Source organism: Nanorana parkeri, unplaced genomic scaffold (genome assembly GCF_000935625.1).
Source record: "Nanorana parkeri isolate BGI_ZX_2015 unplaced genomic scaffold, ASM93562v1 scaffold723, whole genome shotgun sequence".
NCBI lineage: Eukaryota > Metazoa > Chordata > Amphibia > Anura > Dicroglossidae > Nanorana > Nanorana parkeri.
This window is the reverse complement of record NW_017306991.1, coordinates 638,204-658,416: the sequence shown is the minus strand read 5'-3', so window position 1 is coordinate 658,416 and position 20,213 is coordinate 638,204. Positions and strand designations below refer to the sequence as shown.

The following is a 20,213-nucleotide window of genomic DNA, read 5'->3' as shown; positions in this document are numbered from 1 at the left end:
TATATATATATATATATACATACATACATACATACATACATACATACATACATACTATATTGCCAAAAGTATTGGGACGCCTGCCTTTACACGCACATTGCACTTGGTGATCTAAGGCTTGGATGCAGCTACTCGACCATTGAAACCCATTCCATGAAGCTCTCTATGCACTGTTGTTGTGTCAATCAGAAGTCCACATGAAGTTTGGAGGTCTGTAGCTATTGACTCTGCAGACAATTGGCGACTTCTGCACGCTGTGCCATTCAGCATGCGCTGACCCTGCTCTGTCACTTCGTGGCTGAGTTGCTGTTGTTCCCAGTTGCTTCCACTTTGTTATAATACCACTAACAGTTGACCATGGAGTATTTAGTAGCAAGAAAATTTCACAGAACACCCGAATCCAATGATTTGGAGGGGTATCCCAATACTTTTGGCAATATAGTGTATATGGAGCTGAGGGAGAAAGTCACCCACGGAAGGGAAAAAAATAATACTGTGTGTAATACTACTGTAAAGTAATTTTTTTGTTTTCTTTTCCCCCTTACACTCCATCTGTTTCAAACACACTCCTGCCTTTACCAAAACATGCATACTAAACAGGACTGTTACTGATGTGCAGATTTGAAGTTAGCATCCATACCCTCATCACTATTTCTGACCACACGTCTTATACATTAATATATGCAGAAACCAGTGGCACATGATAGTTGCAATGAGGGCAGAAATGTCTATGAAATGTAAGCTGTGCTTGGCATACAATTTTCTGTGCAAGATGGCAGCAGCCAGTGGGAAAATAACCATGTCTTAGGGGACACATTGGAGCAGAAATGTTGTTCACTGATTTTGCAGAAATAACTTGTTTGCAAGCTAAATAGTTCATATTTCAAAGTACTGCTACAAACATTCTGAAAGAGTACCTTTAAAGATCTGATTTGTTTTTATTCTTTTGATTTACCCACCTCTACCACAATGATTAGCCAGGTAAGAGACAATACATGTCTCTTTCAGTTAACATATTACATCTTGGTCACCTCCCCACCCCTGCTAGTAAATAGGGAATAAAGGAATAGTGGCACCTTGATGAGGACATCCCTGTGCTCTTCCCTCTTGTGAGCTGGCTCATATCCCTTACTGTTTTTGACTTTTGGTGTGCAGGAAACCCATAACTGTAAGATAAATATATGTTGATGCTTATTTTTTTAAACAAAAGCTATATTGGGGGGGATTTTATATCTTCCTGAAATTTTGCTGCACAGTACCTAATTGCATCCCTAAGTGGAGCAGCAGTTCTTTAATTTCGGTAAACCGTTTGCAAGGGGTAGTTACAGAGTTACTGGTCCTAGTTCATCTTAAATTTGGTAGTTATCTTTGTCTTTTTTTTTTACAAACTGACTATATTAGCAACAAGAAATGAATTGGTCATGACAGGTTCACTTTAAATATTGTTTTAATGTTTTTTTTCTAATTTTCTCCCAGTATAACGGCAATGATGGTTGTTTTCCCTCCCTAACTTTTAAGCATTGTGTTCTATTTTGTTTTCAATTTGAAACATCTTCAGACCTTTTCTTGTAAAACACAGTATTACTATTTTTAATAAATGTAATAAGCTTGTTCAGCAGTTGGCAATTTTGTTTAGAAATCCAATTTTAGCTTAATTTATAGAGCAAACATTGAGCCTTTCTGCATGTAGCTGAATGCAAAATATGTAATCAGGCAGATACTAGTATTCTCTTCAGATACAGGAAAAAAATATATTACTTTTATTCATAACTATTAGAGTGATTCATTAAGCATGTCCAATGTGTCCGTTCCCTGGAAATTATTTTCTATTTTTATCAGAGAATTCTAAAATAAAACAAAATGAGGTAGTCCCTAAAATGCATGATCCGTGCCTGCTGAGTGAGTAATCTTTGTGAACAATAAAATTCCTCATCAGGGAACAGTACCTGGGGAATAAAGAGAGATAAATTACCCTACCATATTCTTTATCTCCTTTTTCCAGCCGTCTGTATACTTGGTTTGTTGCTACTACTCTCTTGGCACAATAACTTTTTGGTCTAGATTGCTTTGATGTGTTTACTCTCTCGAGGTTTTTTTCCCCCCTTATACTAAATTCACTTATCGGCGTTGTTCGTCACCAGCTAGGAGCTGCTTATCATATATCAGATCATGAGTGTTGTAAGTCTTAAAAAGTAGGAAAGAAAATAACTGACTTTTAGATTACGCTTTTGAAGCTTTTGTCCTTTAGTCTGCTAGGTTTTCCATTGAATATTTTTACAGTGGTTATTGGCTGTTATTTATATTATCCAAAGATGTGATTTAATTTTATTTTATGGAAAACAGAACAGTTTGTGGGAGCTAAAGCACACTTATATGTCCTTTTGACACAGACATCATTTTAGAAGAACTCTAGTGAAAATGTTATAACCCTTTCAGATGTGCTACCCCCACACTGCAAGGGTTAACTTCTCTTTTTTGTCTAGGTTAAAAAAAAAAGTTATCCTCACACAATGCTCTGAGCCAGCTTGTTCTTGGGCTGGTCTCTGGAGTGTCTCTCCCCGTCCTCTGCAGCGTTTTACGGTTCTGTAAATCATCATGTCTATATACAATGTATAGATGTGAGGACGCTGAGGAAGATTCCAGTGCTGCAGCGGAAGTGGAAACAGGCTAGAGGACACGCTGTGACAGCTGACTGGGTGAGTATAACATTGTTATTTTAGCACTTAGACAAAAACGAGCACGTAAACCTTACAGTGCAGGGGCAGCCCCACTCCAAGGGTTAAGAAAAAGTTTCCCTGGAGTTCTGTAATATATTTTGCACACAGGCACACTTACTGCATGCATCATGACAGTTATGTTAAACCTGAACTGAAGCCATTTAAAACAGCGATCAACAACTTAGGACATTTTGCTTGTATACTACAGGAGATGATCATACTCTGCCATATGCTATATGTGCGGTTGGAGATTGGGTACATGCTGCAAGAGGCAGAGGGTGAGACATGTTATAAGAGACTTCTGGAGACATCTGCAATTACAGTCCCTTTACAGATCAATACCACATTCTTTGCGCTTTCTACAGCCCCCTTAAAGATTACTATCCCTACATTTGATATTTTGATGTTTGGCTCCAGAATTCTGTGATAGTCTTGAGATTTAATTTATGCCCCGTACAAATTCAAGGCAGCTTGTGCCAGATGCAGCAAAGCAGTCCCAAAACATAACTAAGGATCCCCCACATTTCACAGTGGGTATGTTGTTGTTATACAATATTGATGTAATTCTTGATGACATCTCCACTGTCCAGACATCTCCCCCACCTAACATACCATGTCTGCCACTCACTACATTCACTACTTTTTACCTTTTGCTATACTTTTGTCTGGCACCCATACTAAACTAAAAAGTCCTCACTGCATCCCACCACTATTTTTCTTTAATATGCATGTTACTTTAGATATAAAGTATCTGTGTTTTCTTTTGTGAAATAATTGATGGTACTAAAAATGAGGATCTACATTCTTTCTTCTAGGGATGTCCCGATGCCACTTTTTCAGGCCCAAGTACAAGTACATCCCCTCATGTACTTGCCGATACCAATTACCGATACTTTTTCTTAAAGGGATAGGTGACTTTAAATGATCCATAGTACAACTACATGTTATGTACTATGGATCATGGTTTAACCTATTCATGTTAGCAGTGGAGAATTGTAACTCTATTGCTGGAGTGTAGTGGAGGTGTGTGCTGTATATATGCACTACATATACATTACACACGTCCAGTACACTATAGCAATAGATTTACAGCCAGCCCCATCCCAGCTTCCCTTACTCACAGTTTCACTCCGAGCCCCGTAGCCTTACGCGATTTAAAATTAATTGTTGCTTAATTTTTAATTTATTGATGAGCTTTATTCACAAAGCGTTCACAAAGTTATTTTAAGGTCACAAGTATTAGGTCTCTATCTTTGTTTTCCCATACACTGCTGTAGCATAGTATATTCTTATGCTAGGTACTTATCTCAATTATGATGCATCATTGAAGACTGTAGAGAAACTTATAATCAGGAATTGGGGGGCGGGTGATGACTTGCCAACCCCTCCAGCTCCCTGATTGGCCAGGAAGCCGACTCCATTCTTCACCTCGTGGCGAGGGAGCATGGACACGGCTTCTCAGCTAATCAGGAAGTCAGGTGGCAAGTCATTACACGCCACTTGGCTTCATTAATTGGACTTACAGTATCTGTATCTGTTGGAGTACTGAAAAAAAAATATTGGTACTTGATACCGAAAAACCGGTATCAGTGCATACTTAGTAAAACCCCGTCTGCTTTTTTATTTTGATTTTATTTACTGTCAGGATTGTTGTGGAAATTATCCATAACTTTCTGTCACGGACACAGCAGGAAGCACAAGTGAATCTCCCAAAAGTAGAATGCTATCCCCACTAGAACATTTGTAACCAGAACACTTTTGCCCTTCACTTTCCTCCTTTATTTTAGAAACAGAGTATTGGAGACATCAGGGCTACATGCAGGCACCTCTCAGTTTAGTGAACATGGCAGTTGGTTTGCTTTAATCATGTTTGCACCTACTACAAAGTGTATTTTTTGAGGTTAGCGGGACCCATGTTCACTGTTGCAGTTTGCCAACTTTTACTGCAAGAACTACAAATACACAGGATTCATGAGATCTTTTTTGACGGTTATGTAGTTATATACTGACATTTTGTGTTATTTTGTGGTTACTTTTGAAATCAAATGTTTATTTTATTAAAACATTTCAATGACATTTAATTAACCCTGCAGTCTGTTTGATCTGATCTCCCTGCTATTTAGAACTTTTTAATTACACCAATGTAAGATGAGGTGGAGAAAGCTGCAGCTCTTATTTGGAGCTTGCCATCTGCAGGTTACACATTGTAAAAATTAAATATTCATAAGTTCAATTCAACATGTTTTAATGCAAATTTTAAAAAAATATATTTAAAAGGAAACTCCAGCAAACTAAAATGCACAAATAACATATATATTTCATGTTTTTCATGCCAAATGATTTGTAAGATTGACTACCCGATCTTGTGATATACACACCTGTATTAGTCAGTCTTGTTAATCAGGATGATCACTATTCCATAGTTTGCCATTACTTTTTCCTGGGTCATCTCTCCGGTTATTAGATCGAGGTCATGATGCTGGTTCATTGTCCAGTGATTAGTCTGGAGGTGGAGAGGCAACATAGGAAACCTGAAACCTGATTTGCTTAACCAAAGATTTATGTAATCTGTCTATTTGTGCATTATGGAAGAAGTGTGTAATATTTATCAATTGTGTATTTAGCTGTATTTGTAAGGTAAACATGACTTGTCCTAAAATGTTCTTAAGGTAAAACAGGTACCTGTGTTAGGCTTCATTCACGCGGCCAAATAGGGCTGTACACCACCAATGTGAGCATATTTCTCCAGTGGGGATCACAGGTGTTTGTAATCAGCTGCGGCCAGGAAGCCTTTACAAGTCAATGACAGGCCCTATAGCTGTTTGCATGTAACCTCGCATGAAGCAATTACCTGCAGTTAGGAACAGATGAGCGGCCCTTGATGCAAACTGTCTGCGAGGACTTTTAATACATCTCTAACCACATGTAATTGCTGCATGTGCACTTGCATTCGAACAGCCATTGACAGCTGCAGATCCTGACAGTCTGTCCTTCATTGATTTGTACAGGCTTCCTGGCTGCAGCCAATTGGACACATCTGTGATTCCCGCTGCATAAATAGGCCTTTAGTGGCAGTACATGGCCCTAATTGGCCATGTGAATGAAGCCTTAGATTTAAATTAATAATTATGAAGCCCTTGGATCTTAGGGCAAACCCCTTTCTGTCTTAAAGGGAAGGGAGGGCCAAGAACCCATTTATACTTCTCAGTTTGGTGTTACAGTGATGGGCACATCAACACACTTTACCACAATGCACTTTAACACACCTTACATGAGTTAGCACTTTGCCATGCCGTGGCTTCCTAACATACATTTTCCCAGCAGAGACACAGCCAGCAATAAAAATCTTACAAGGTTTTAACACTTCCCACTACATTAAATGCAAGTATGGTTTCATTTACATGTTGGTGGGTGCAGCCATGAAGATGTGGCAGGTGCATAGTTTTTGTGCAGAACATAGGACACTACATGAGAAACCTGCCCCAGATGACCTTAGGGGAGTTACACTGTAAGACCACTTTCACATAGGTGCCACACGCTCCAAACAACATGGAAAAGATCTTGTGATGTCTGTGTCAATTCAGTTTTCCCTCCATTTCATCTTGGAATGGAGGGAAAAAAATTGGTTTACAAAACCATGTTAGGTCTATGGGCAGTGAAATGTAAGCAGAGATGTCTATTTACATCAGATTACCTCTGATCGGTCACGATCAGGTCCACCAAAACGGAACTCAGTTCTATTTTTTATCGCTGACCTCGACAGAGTTGGGGGTAATCAGGTGTTAATGGATGCCCATCTATTTGCAGCTGACTGCCCATGGAGTTATATTAGGCTTCCAATTAGATCCGCCTGAAAAACTAACAGGCGGACTTGATCAGACCGCTCGTGTGAAAGGAACCTAAGGGTATTTTTGTTTTGTATTAGGTTTTTTTAGTTAGCACATATGTGAGTGGCATTTAACATACATATGCAGGACTTTGCACTTGTATGCAAATTGAAACTTCATTAGGATATATATGATAGACATGAACAAATATCTATCCTTGATGTTATTAAACTGTCATGTTCTTTCATTGTTATCTAACAGCTATGACACAATCTTATTTGTCCTGGCACTTAAAAAAAATAGTATATTCTAGTATCAGAAAACCAATACTAAAACAGGCATTCATTTAAGTTCTGTATAATTAGAATACATTGCGAGTGCTGACATTTTAAAGAAGTTTTCATGTAAGTTTAAAAAGAACTAATTAAACCCACGAACAAATAAAATGCTGTTTATCAGCACAATAAAGCCATGGTTTAATGGAGCAAATGTAATTGCTGGATTTTTATTGTTTTTTTCCCCTCTTTTTTAACTATCCACATATATTTTATTTATTTTTGCTCTAACCCAACATTATATTTTTTTCCACAATACCAATTAAAGACTGACGGATTATAAACTATGGAAAGATGCTGCTTTTTATGATCTTGCCTTCCTCTGCAGTTGTGGTTTTGTGCTTAAACTAACAAAAGTCCGAACACAATATATTCCACCTTTAATAAGTTGAGTCTGTAAGTCTACAACACAGGGAGCTTTATTATATCTCATTGTGAATTCTACCAAGTATTGCAAAAATAAAAGGTTAAAGAAAATGTTACATTTCCATCCTTCTCGTCTTGCTTGAAATGCTTAGTCTAACAAAGCTGGATGGTGATACGTTTTAAACAAGTCAACCTTTCTTTAGTGCAAAGACGAAAATCCCTTTATCCAAGTGGATTTACACAACACGTAGCAAGAAATCTCTAAACACCAGTGAGGTTGAGTGGGGGAAAAACAACATTGCAAGCCCAAGAGACTGTCATGCTTCTAGTATAGAACATAGTTCATAAATACACTGGAGTTCATAAATGGTCGTTTAACAAGCACATAAAGGTTGGTTGACAATGAACAATGGTTTTGTGACCATTCTTTTTATGTTTTTGCAAAATATTGCAATAAAGAAGGACATGTGTTGTTACAATGGGGCATTGTTATGCTGCATGTGCATTGTTGCACAATTTGAAAAAGATCAGTTATACTTTGTTTGGACCAATTAATTTGTGTATTTCAAGAAAGCTTTCCGCTTCTAAAAGTTCCAAGGTCTGTTGGGATTACTTGAACCCTCTGAACTGGAAAGGGCATCAGCATTTTAGAAAAAAACAAAAAACAAACAAATAAACACATACAATGCTATTAAAAGTAGTGTATAGCTAATATATACAATGTTTGTTTGTATTGATTATATGAATGTTTCAATCATACATCAAAATAAGCTGTCATTTGATCATGCACCATATATACAGTTATTGTGTTTATCTTGTTACTTTTGATCTTTTTTTTCAATATTATGATTTGATGATCCAATCCATACATAAATGATTACCTTGGTTCTACATTTTGGGGTGTTCCCTAAAACATATGCTGGTGATGTGATTTACCGATTATCTGCCCTACGGGCCGGTTCACACCATAAACAGTGCGTTCCAGAGCAGCAAGCTTCCTGTGTTCAGGGGCAGGGGTGGCAGTGCGTTGAAGTCAATGGCACCTCAGCCACGCCCCCGTCCGCAGTGTGATCGCCCATACCAGAACGTGCGACGCATCAGTGACTGTGTTTTCCGGTCCAGTGCAATATGCAAAAATAGTGCTTGCAGCACTTGTGCAAATCACACTGTACTGGAACACAAGCTCTGATGTGCCACCCGTTCTGGTGTCGGCTATCACACTACGGGCGGGGGGCATGGCCACAGTGCCACTGACTTCAGTGCACCCCCACACCCAATCCCTCTCCTGAATGCTGGAAGTCGGCCGGAATGTGATGCATTGCTTTCCAGAGGCTGACCGCTCTGGACCGCACTGTTTATGGTGTGAACCGGCCCTTAATAGTCTTAACTTTAAAAAAGATCTAGGTTTTTAAATACACAAAATATACATGGCAGCCAACATGTGTAAGAAATGTCGTAAAATGTTGATCCAGGAGTGTATCTGATTTCCTTTATGGATCAAGATGGAATTATTTGTCTATTGGAGAAAATTGTACAGAAAGTAATCTACAGAAAAATCTGTAGATGGCTTTAAACATGGAAGTGATCCCTTCACATTTGCATGAGACCCTGACACCACTGATGCAAGACAAGTTGCTTATTACACTTATTTCTAATGCTGCCTGTTCAGTTTTACAAAGTAATACCAATAAAGTAAACTAATGATTCTTTACTTGCTGGTTCATCTGTCATTCTGCTTTATTGGATTCTTAGTTATACTTTAAGATAATGAAAATAATTACAAGAGTTTCTGGCCAACAGTCATTTCACATACGCATGGTGGCCTTTGTCGTTCTTGCAACCTATTTAAACATGCAAGGAATGTGTGGCATTGCCATTGGCAAGGACATCCATTGTTAGATTAGTTAGTGTTGTGTTAATTAGATCCCAGTAAAAACTATTATTGTGAGCTCTGTTGGCTTACATCTTTTTTGCCTTGGCTCTTTGAGGAAATGGGAACACTCTACTTTGTGAGCAAGCTAAAATGAAAAAAAAATATTTTCTCTATACCCCTGGACATGTTACCAGGTGTGGAGAGAGCCACACCAAAGGTTCAGGAGTCCAGGTATATTTATTTAATCCCCAAATTTCACAGATAAGAACGATGACAAGCCAACATGTTTTAGGGCTACAAGGTTCACCTTGCATCAGTGCCTAAACTGCTGGTTTTGTTGGATGCTTATAGTTTAATTGAGCAGGTGGTTATGAGAGTTCTTCCCTACCCTATTCAAAACATAACAAAAAGTATTTGGATATTGTTTAGGGCTCTTGCATATGGTGTGCAGCCAGCTTGTACAAATCAATGACAGGCATCTATCCATGTATCTATTATATGTGAAATGCCCAACAAAGCTAAAACTTTCAGTTACATTAATAATATTAATAATAATAATGTTTATGCTTATTAATATCAATATGAAATATATGGGTTAATGTAAAAATCCTGATACAGGAAGCAGAACCACCTCTGCTATCATTTCTATTATGTATTTTATATCTACCAATAGACATGTGTTAAGGCTAGCTTAGCTAGCCTGTATTTGTGGGAGGAGCCCTGCACCTTTATAATTCCCCCCCTCACTTTTGCTGCCTGACGGCCCATCATTTTGACATCTCACTCTACCTTCTATTTGAGTATGGCCCCTTTAGGCATACTGACCATTGCAGCCGCGGCACACCTCTAGCCTTTTCTGGTTGACTTCCCATGCAGTTTCCGGTCAGCAGGTCTCCCAACTACAAATATTGTATGCTCTATTCATAATTTTTACACGTTGTGATTGGCATTGCAGATGAAAGGGGTGGAGGCACAACATAACTATTGTCTGTTATAGGCGCTTTTCTGATGCAGTTCTGAGTTGGAAGCATAGCTGCCATTGTAAGTTCTTGCAGACGTACAGTGGGGGTTATACACATTTCAGTGATGTTTTACTTTACAAAGGGGAGTTTTACAAAATAGTAAAGGATTAAACAATGGAACATTTGTGTTTTACAAGCTGGGCTTTAAATGTTCAACTTTGCTGCAGTTCCTAAACAGTGGTATGCTAGTTTAAACTGGGAAGCATTTTTAATCTCAAATATTATATTTTGGCTAGACTCTTTGGTTGTCGTATGTTGAACTCAATTATTGCACAATATTTATTAAAAAGCTTACATATTTTGCTTTAAGTATGAAGCCATGCTTAACTGGATTCCTTTAGATATCTGATCCCTTTTCAGTCTCTTAAAGCTGTTACCTCATGAGAATAGTTCACCAAAGTGTTCTTTGTTTTTATATGTCATCATTCATGCTGTGTCTTATTTCCTTTACTAAAAAGCTATGCTGCTGGCATTGTATTTTTTTTTTTAACGAAGAACCTTTATTAAAGCTTGTTTTTTCTTTTTCTTTTTTAAATATATTTATTCAGTGTAACACAATCCACAAATACAGTATTTACCATAATATTTTTCTGCACTATTTACAGCAAATGCATGACATCATTATAAAATTACAGGTGCTATTTACCAGCCTGTTTATGTTCTTTTTCCTGTAGCTGCATTGCTAGAAACCTATGATATTCTAGAAATTGTAACATCAAACCAGAAATTGTGGTTCTGTCACTTCAGAATAAAAGGACATTTAAATTGCGTTCTCAGAAAATCATGCTTATTATCTGTGCTTACATTTCTCTAAAGAGCCCATGATATCATTGAAAGGCTTCATTCTGATTAGGAAGTTTTTATCTTTGTCCATTATAGTGGAAAAGAACTGGAAACACTGTGCAGCTGCATAGCTTCAAAAATGCTCCAGTTCTGTCCAGTGCTTAGTTGTTAATTAAACCTTAAACAACGTATCAGTAAACATTCTAGGATGGTTTCAAGATGAATTGAATAACCACTTTCTGTTTGTATTCTGCTAATTACAACCTCTACATAGCACATACAAGATATATTTAAGCAGCTGTATCTACTAGCAATGATAAAATGGTAACCTTTGGCTTAGAAACATCCTCCTTTTGTTTGTTTCTGGGCTCAGAGGTATGTGTAATTATTAATTAAATCTAGTAAGCTGCTATGTTAAAACTAAACAGGGATAAAAAATACTAGCACAAAACTGTTCACTTCTAATAGTTAATTGGATGGGCAAGAGCACTATTATTTAGCCCACCTTCTTCTTTCTGTCAGCTGAGCAGCTGTTGTGGGTTGAATGTAATAAAGTAAGTGAAAATATCTACCAAGAGCTTGGAAAGTACGGTAGCTGGATTTTAATTATGTCAGATTTTTCACAGCTTTGGAAACAGGGCTGTCTAGCCAGCCTTTGAAAAGAGTATGTCTAATGCCAGTATGTTATGTACTGGCATACATTCTTTTACAGACAAAGTTAACAAAATAATTATCGTAGTTTTCTGTCATTACCAAACCTGTCACAAACTCTTAGGAATATGGCTGATATGTATCATAAACAATCTTTTTAAATTAAATATTATAATATTATTATTATTATTATTCAGCATTTATATAACACCAACAGTTTATGCAGCACTTTATAAAATAAAGGAAGACAATACAGTTACAATACAAATCAGAACCGGAGGCTTAGGAGGACCCTACATACATTTGTTAGAATATGCAAGTATGCTGAGCACATGGCATGCTTACCTTCTGAATGCCCTTCTCCAGTCATGCAATGGTTGCAGTCCCTATAGTCACCAGTGCTTTCATCTTCCCCAGGTATGCTTCCAGGTTTTGATTCTACAGTCCTCTTTACTGGCCAGGCTGGGATGATGTAACTCCTGTGCATGGGAGTTAGTTTATCAGGACACAAAATCTTGCCAAGACTGTACACCAGGGGCAGGCACACTCTGCACTCCAACTGTGGTGAAATTATAAATCCCATGAGGCATTGCAGGACTCTGTCAGCCACACTCATAATTCCTAAAGGCAGTGGCATTTGTAGTTTCACCACAGTTGGAGTGACAAGGTGGCCTACCCCTGCTGTACACTGACAGGCAGAGGGAAGCATTAATGACAGAAGAGACTTGCACAGTCTCATCTGTTATAAGAAGCCTACCAGTCAGCATTTTTTGCTTGGTTTCAAAAGATGTAACTTCCACTTTAAGGCTTCATTCACCCACAGAAGTATAAGAAAAAGTGTGAGATTTAAAAAATACCCCCCCCCCCAAAAAAAAAAAAAAAAAACACACAAATCAAAGAAAATGCATTTGATTTCTGCATCATCAGTTCACATTTGTTTCAGTTTTCAACAGCTGATATAAGGTAAAGTTTTCCCTGCAGCATACATTGTACACAAAACAAGCTCTTAGCTGCTTCTTTGTATGCACATTGCATACGTATGACATTGTTTTAACTGTTAGTGGCACCATTTATTAACATTAATTTTTTTTAGCACACTATGCATTTGTGCAGGTATGTAGTGCTACAGCAGGCATATCAAACATTCAACCCATCCATGCAGCCCGCTGAAGGTCTCCTCTCCCCACCGAGAAGAGCAGGGGGATTTGTCTCTATAATGAAGGTGGTGGTGGGTGGGCAGGAGACATGGCCACTGCTAAAAGTGATAGGTATTGGGTCAGCATAATAGCCAGCATGATTGGTGCTCCTGGCAGAGAATGGCAGATGATTCACTCAATAGTCAGTGCGGCTGTGGCTCTAGAGTAATGTTGGTTACAGCAAATCTTTACATGCAAGGGCTTGTTACTTGCGTGATATTTGTGGGCGGACATGAAGCAATGTGAAGATGTTGGGCAATGGATTTGAGCTGAAATGGGTGGTAGGCAGTGAATGTAAAGTGATGGGTTGGGAACAGAAGGTTTTTTGTTATTTGTTTTGTTTTGATTTTTTTTGTGATGCAACCTTTCAAAATAAAAATCATGGTTATTAAAAGTGTATGCTTAAAGTGACAAGAGAGTTTTTAATTATACTTTAAAAGATTTTAAGTTATAATTCATATCTGCCAAAGTGCAGCCTACGAAAGAGGGTGAAGGTACCTATGTGGCCCATCCTTTTGACATGTCTGTGCTAGAATGAGTGAGACGTTATAGACCCATTTAAGTGAGGAACCATATCACAGCTGCGGCTATCTTTGGAAATCTGTGGCTTCCTCATTCCTTAAATATGTTAACATATGTAGTCATATTAAATGCTTGTAAATTTAGAGAATATGTAACACACTTCAGATGAAATGTACAATGATGTAGTGATTGTGAAGGCAGTATTATATTTTTGCAAAGTTTTCTTCTCTTAAAGCTTTCACTATGAGTTGATTATGATTCTGTGGAGTTGCTTGCCAGTGTTCTGCACTAAATGATTTCTTAACAGCAGGAAACCCAGAACCGTTATGCAGGTACCCAGGAAAGTTATGACTCTGTACATGGAATGGTCCCCATTGAATCTTTAGAGCTGAATTTCTAACTGTGAATTGGAATTTTTAGATTTCTCACCTTGTAGCTTGAAGCACTAGGTGAATAGTGATTAACTGGCTACAATAAAATGCACATGGTAAAATGTGCACTCGGTCTGTATTGTAGTGGTTGTGTGCTTTTTTTTTCTGTTCCCATTTGTGTTATATATTATTGGGTAATTTAAAATATTTTGTCAAAACTGTATTTTTAAAAAACATATAGCATATATTACACAATTTTTATGAGCTCAAGAAGCATCTGTACTAATGGTTAACACAGTCCCTAGCATCCATGTACGGTATGCTTGCACGCAGAAGTATATGGGAGTGCCACTGTTAGGGCTGCAGCTAACGATTATTTTCAAAATCAATTAGTTAGCCGATTATTAAGTTCAATTAATTGGTTAATCGGATAAAAAAAGAAAATGGCAATAATACATTACACAGCACAATACAGAATACCACCAGCTGTAGAGGAATACAACAAATCCCAGCAATAGCACATTATAGCTGGCAGTGTTCTGTATTGTGCTGTATAATGTATTCTTACTGGGATTTGTTGTATTCCTCTATGGCTGGTGGTATTCTGCGTGCATTGTGCCGCTGTATAATGTATTATTGCTGGCTGGGATTTGTTGTATTCCTCTATAGCTGGCGGTAAATTATTGTGCTGTATAATTATACAGTGCAATGCAGAATACCTCCAGCTATAGAGGAATACAACAAATCCCAGTAATAATACATCATACAGCGGCACAATGCACGCACAATACCATCAGCTATAGAGGAATACAACAAATTCCAGCACATACATTATACTATAATGTATTATTGCCGGGATTTGTTGTATTCCTCTATAGCTGGTGATATTCTGCATTGTGCTGTATAGTGGGAACTGTTGTATTCCTCTATAGCTGATGGTACATATACAGCACAATGTACCATCAGCTATAGAGGAATACAACAGTTCCCACTATCCCAGCAATACATTAAAAAAAAACAATTGTTGTGTGTGCGTGTCACAGGCACTCTTACTTCTAGATGCAGGATTGTGGGCTTATCAGGTGCCATTCCCCCTCGATCGTTGGCGGGCAGTGGCGCGTCAGGGAGCTCAGAGCGGGGAGGAGAAGAGGCATGTCTTCTGGTGTGCGGCGGAAGAAGCGTGTTGTCTGGTGCGCGGCATGCGGCTCAGGTCGTGTGTGGAGCCGTGAGCAGGGTAAACCAATCAATAATCGACTAATCGATGATGGAAAATGTTGACAATATTTTCCATCGTCGATTTTAATCGACTACGTTGATTAGTTGTTGCCGCTCTAGCCACTGTTTTTTTTAGGTTATCTGAAAGAACTACCTCTATTCAAAAATTCTGATTGCAGCTTTTTATATCTATTAAAATGGTTATTAAAAATCATATAGCACATATGATGTTGGTATTCTTTTTCTTAACCTCTTCATCATGTCCCACTCACCTCCTCTGGTATCCATTGCCGAGTCTGCTCTCTGTTGCACGGTTGCCGACACTTCAAGATTTCACCCAGAGCACTGGCACTGCACCCAATTAAGAGACCCTCCTGATTGCTGTGGCTGCTGTACAACAACATGTCCACTACACTTTACTCCAGCCTGCTGCAGCTGTACTTACCTGACCCCCTGAATCTGGTGACCTCCTGTGCACCCCAGTGTTATCTATTGCACTCTAGCATGCTTGTTCCATCTTTTGACTCCAAGTGTCCTGTGCACCCCAGTGTTTTCTTATGTGCTCTGGTGCGCCTATGTCGACATGTGACCCCAAGTGATCTCCTGTGCATCTGTGCCATCTAGTGTGCATCAGTGCCTGTGACTCCAAATGACCTCCTGTGCACCCTAGTGATTTCATTGATCCCTAGGGCATCCTGTGTCAACCAGGGTGCCTTGTGTGCTTCACAACTCCAGCAGACCCCAGAGCATCCTGTGTCATCTTGTGACCACATTGTGCCCCTGTGCGCCTTGTGACTCCATATACAAAAATATCAAATATATATATCAATCTTTGATATATGGCTAACTAGAGGCCTCTTTTCCATTAATGTAATCAAATTTGTGTTTTTGCAAATTGGAGACGTAACCAACACTGTTGGCGAAAAGGTTTTTGTTTTTTTGTCATTAAAGTTGATATAATCCTGATATTAGTTTTCAACCCCTTAAAGCTTTTATTGAAGTATATCATAATGATCTTCTTTGATCTGTCAAAGGATTCACAATTGTGCAGTGTTGCTGGTCTTGTTATCTACCGGTATGCACCCTGTTAGACAGACATATCCATGACCTAATTTTATAGTTCTGCAGTTAAAGCTGAAATCCAGGCAAACAGCTAAAAACATAGATGAAATTTATATTCGGGATCTGTTGTACCTGCCAAAGGTGTTTATGTCCATCCATTTCTGAGATTTACAGAGCTCTGTTACATAGCACTGTCCAATCTGGCAAGCTAGGGGACCTGATATCTCCTTGCTGCATTTTCACTTTTATTCACATCTCTCGTCTCCACCTTCATCCTTTGACTGGGCAGTGAAGGGGAAACAGTAGACTAATGAGCTCTTCTCTTTGTCGCTTTGCTGTCTTCTGTCGGCATGCTGCTTGCACTGCAGCGCTACTGATTGGCTGCTTGGGCTACTTCTCCCTACCCCTGTTTAAGCTTTGTTGTACAGACTGTATGTATTAATAAATACAGATCTTGGTAAACTTGTGCCTGTACCTCTCTCCCACTGAGGGGCCTGCTGTGCCTGAGTCAGGTACTTCTAATTCTAGTATGTACATTTAATTGTAGTTATGTACAAGTTCAGCTTTATGCACTTGGAGTAAGTTACAGCTTAATGGCCAAAAGTAGTTTGTTTTGCATACTGTGCAATTTTACAGGGATACATTTTATTATTTGTTATATTTAACCTTGTAACCTAAACCTAGAAAATGTTTAAAATGGTAAGTGGTTAACATTTTTTCGTTTAACATGTTAAACTATGCTATACACCTTTAAATGTTTTCTAGTCTGCTCTTTTTTTTTAACACAAAACATGTTATGTCTGTAGTGGAAAAAGCAAAAACTCTTAAATTGTCAGTAAACTATCTGGTTATACTTTTGCTCCTCATCATGTCAACCCAGACAGTGTTCTCTGGTGCCCCCTTGTGTTTCTTATATAATGTTCAAGCTCACATACAGCTTTTTGCTATTCAGAATAACACTTCTTAGAGCTGAAAATTTAACTTTTTTTTGTTAACGGTATCAGGCAAGATGACATTTTTATTGTGCCCAAGTCTAGTGTTCGTAAGTAGTGTCAACACATTATATAATATGAAGAAATAAATGTACCTTCAAAAAAAATAAAACAATTAACATTTTTAGAATAACCACTACCACCCCACAGTTTGTACAATTTACCCATTTGTGATGTGGGTATTCTTTGCCCTATAACAAAGTGATAAAAACTGGGGTTGATCTACTAAAGGAGTAGAATAAGTTGACTTAGCCAACTTTTTGTGTACCTTTGTTCAATGTGAGGGTTAGGGCTCGTTGACACAAGCCTGAATGTTAAAGCAATTTGGCGGTCTCAAACTTGATTTGCTTATCATTTATTGTGTATGGGCACCTTAAAGCATCAGCCATTCTGGCAATGGCATGCATCTGTTTGTAGGACATTTCTAAAAACACATGCATTTAATTCTTTTAAATGGTCTTATTTACATTGTGTGTTTATGTGCTTTTAGGTGCATTCAGTTTGAGAGAAAAATTATTCTCTGCATCCAGGGGCAGATAAGATAGTTTAAACGTGTCTAGTCGCATATGAACACACACAGATTTAAATGCAAGAAAAGTGTTCTGGGAAGTATAAAGTTATTTTATTCTTCCCAGATGAATTCTCCTGCAGTTAAATAAACCAACACATGAGACTCGTGTGAATGTAGCCTAAGGCAAAGCTGGACATACCCAAACAGTCAGGTAACCCGTTTATTTATAGCAGCCAAATTTATAAGCCCTTTTTATTGTTGTCAGTGGAAGTACATTTACTTCAGGCTCTTTTACTCCTATGGCCGAAGTTGAACTGACTGGCTTGTCAATTAAGCTATGATTTATACATCTTAAATAAAATACTGTTTAAATAATACTGCATGGTAGGTGATTGTGTTAAATTGATACTGATTGCCAGCTGGGGATTAGTGCGTTTAGTTCTTAGCCCATTTGCAGAGTTAGAGGCTGTTACAGAAACCATTGACACCGGAGATACACATAAACTGCATTCGACCTCCTTGTATTGTTTATGATTCTGCATGACCTCAAATATGTTATTTACTAGTGCAGTTCTACATTTTGATGTGGGAAACATATATGAGCAGGATGTAGACCTACTGCTAGTGCACCTTATTAGTTTAATGACACTATTTTATTCACAAGGTCATGAGGTATTTAAAAACTGTTGCAGTATGTACTGTGCTACTGTTTGCATCCATGGCACATTTCTACAACATATACAGCACAATAGTTAGACATCTGTTTTTCAAGTGTCTGGATTGTGAAGGTGATTTTTGGTTGAGTAAGAGCATGATCCAAGAATTGAGTAAGAGCATGATCCAAGAATCAACTTCATCACAGAACCCCCAATGTGATAGCAATTAAAGTTAAGAAAAAGAAAAAAAAGTTTTAAAAAATATTAAATCAAATAAATGTAAAAATAATAAAAACAAATTCAAGTCTCCCGCCCCTCACAATCGTGCACATATTCATGTAAACACACGTCGGGTGCACCTACGGACAAAAACGACGATCACGCCACACATGCTGGATATCGCACATGCCAGGGTGAGAGCAATCATTCTAGGGACAATATTTACACATATCTCTAAATGTATGACCTGTTAGGGCTCTTAAAGTGTTGTCTATGGACTTTTTGGGGTACTGATTTTTGTCCCCTTTTCACAGACGCACACAATTTTTAACCTGGGCATGTTGGGTATATATTTATAAAAAAAACATGGGTATTGTATTGTTTTTTGGGGCACTAAATTTTACTTGAGTTAATTTTTCACTAAAATTTGAGTTTGATAAAGAGTTCCACTAATATTATGCAGCATAAAAATGTGCAATTGCCACCATTTAATTATACAGTTGTTTGGGGGTTTGCAGTAATTTTCAGGCCTAAAATGTGGATTATAACATGATTGCCAAAAACGAAAAAAAAAAAAAAAGGCCTTGGCAGCGTAAGGGTCCGTAAGGGGTTAATTATATATTTATTAATTGTGTATAAATATTAGCATCAAAGAACACCGTATTTCCTAGATATATAAAGTAAAACACAAAATCCTCATACAATAGAGTTTGGGACCATCCAAATCCATAAGGATTCACTTTAGGGTGTATAAATGGAATTGGAAAATATGGAACATATTAATATGTTTAAATTGTTGTTGTCTAACAAAAGCCAAAATTTTATGCCAGTAAGTTGAGATGTGTTGAATGAAGCACATACTTTTCAAACAAATAAAATAGTTACCAAGAAGAGTGTTTACTGCAATTTGTGAAAGGTGTAATGGAGATTACATTTCCCTCAACTTGTGGAATCATGCAGGGGAGTGTCACTCTATAAATTGTGGTTGGGAAACTTTTGAAGCACACCCATATTGTTTAAATACAAGACTAAACTTACCGTTGGGTATTTGTCATGAATCAAATGGGAAGATGTAATTATCAAATCACACTATTTTGAGCAAAGAACCCTCCAGTAGAACATGGATAATGGTGGGGGTTGCCAGGGGTGGAACACAGCCACCAGCACATCACATTGCTGACTGTCCGTGATATGTTCCTATGTATGATAAATGGTTTCAGACTGCTGCTCTGCCCACCAGAACAATACGGCCTCATTATGGCTACCTTAGCAAACTGTGTGTGTGTTTTTTTTAGGTGGTAGAGTGTACTGTATACTTAATTTTAAAGCTGTATTCCTAGAATTGACGCAGACACGGCTGACAATTTGGCCTACTCCTGTAGCAGTCACTAATAGGTATACTACAGGAGAGGGGCAGATCTGTCTTTTTCAACCCCCGACCTCGAAGAGTCCCCTGTGGCTTTGATATCTGATCTTGTTGATGTAGGAGGGCACAAGACTGGTGCTCAGGGGTAAAGAAAGTATGAATCTGACCTTGTATATACTGTTTGGTTGACTTGCAGTGAGCTAAGAGATTATCCCTAAATAATTTCAAACTAATATATAGAAACAGGCTTTTAAAAACATTAACAATAGATGTATTTACACTAAGATGATCTGTTAATGTTTATGGAAATTTAAAAAATCTATAGTTTCCTTTAAAAGGTTTAGGAACAAAGTGCAGTGACCCTCAGTAGTTGTAAATTTTCATTATTCTAAACACTCTAAACTGATAAAGGGTGAAATCCATGTACCTGTGTGTCCTTGATATGTTCATATTGTATTTTAATAACACATAACTGATCCTCTTAAATTCATACTGCATGCATGCTACTCCATGAAAAACCAACAGAGTA

At 38.0% G+C, this 20,213-nt stretch overlaps 1 protein-coding gene across 1 annotated transcript in view; it reads left to right on the top strand.

The window, feature by feature from the left end:
- Positions 1-20,213, top strand: part of ASCC3 (activating signal cointegrator 1 complex subunit 3) — a 560,609-nt gene that overhangs the window by 108,136 nt on the left and 432,260 nt on the right. The window lies entirely within an intron of this gene.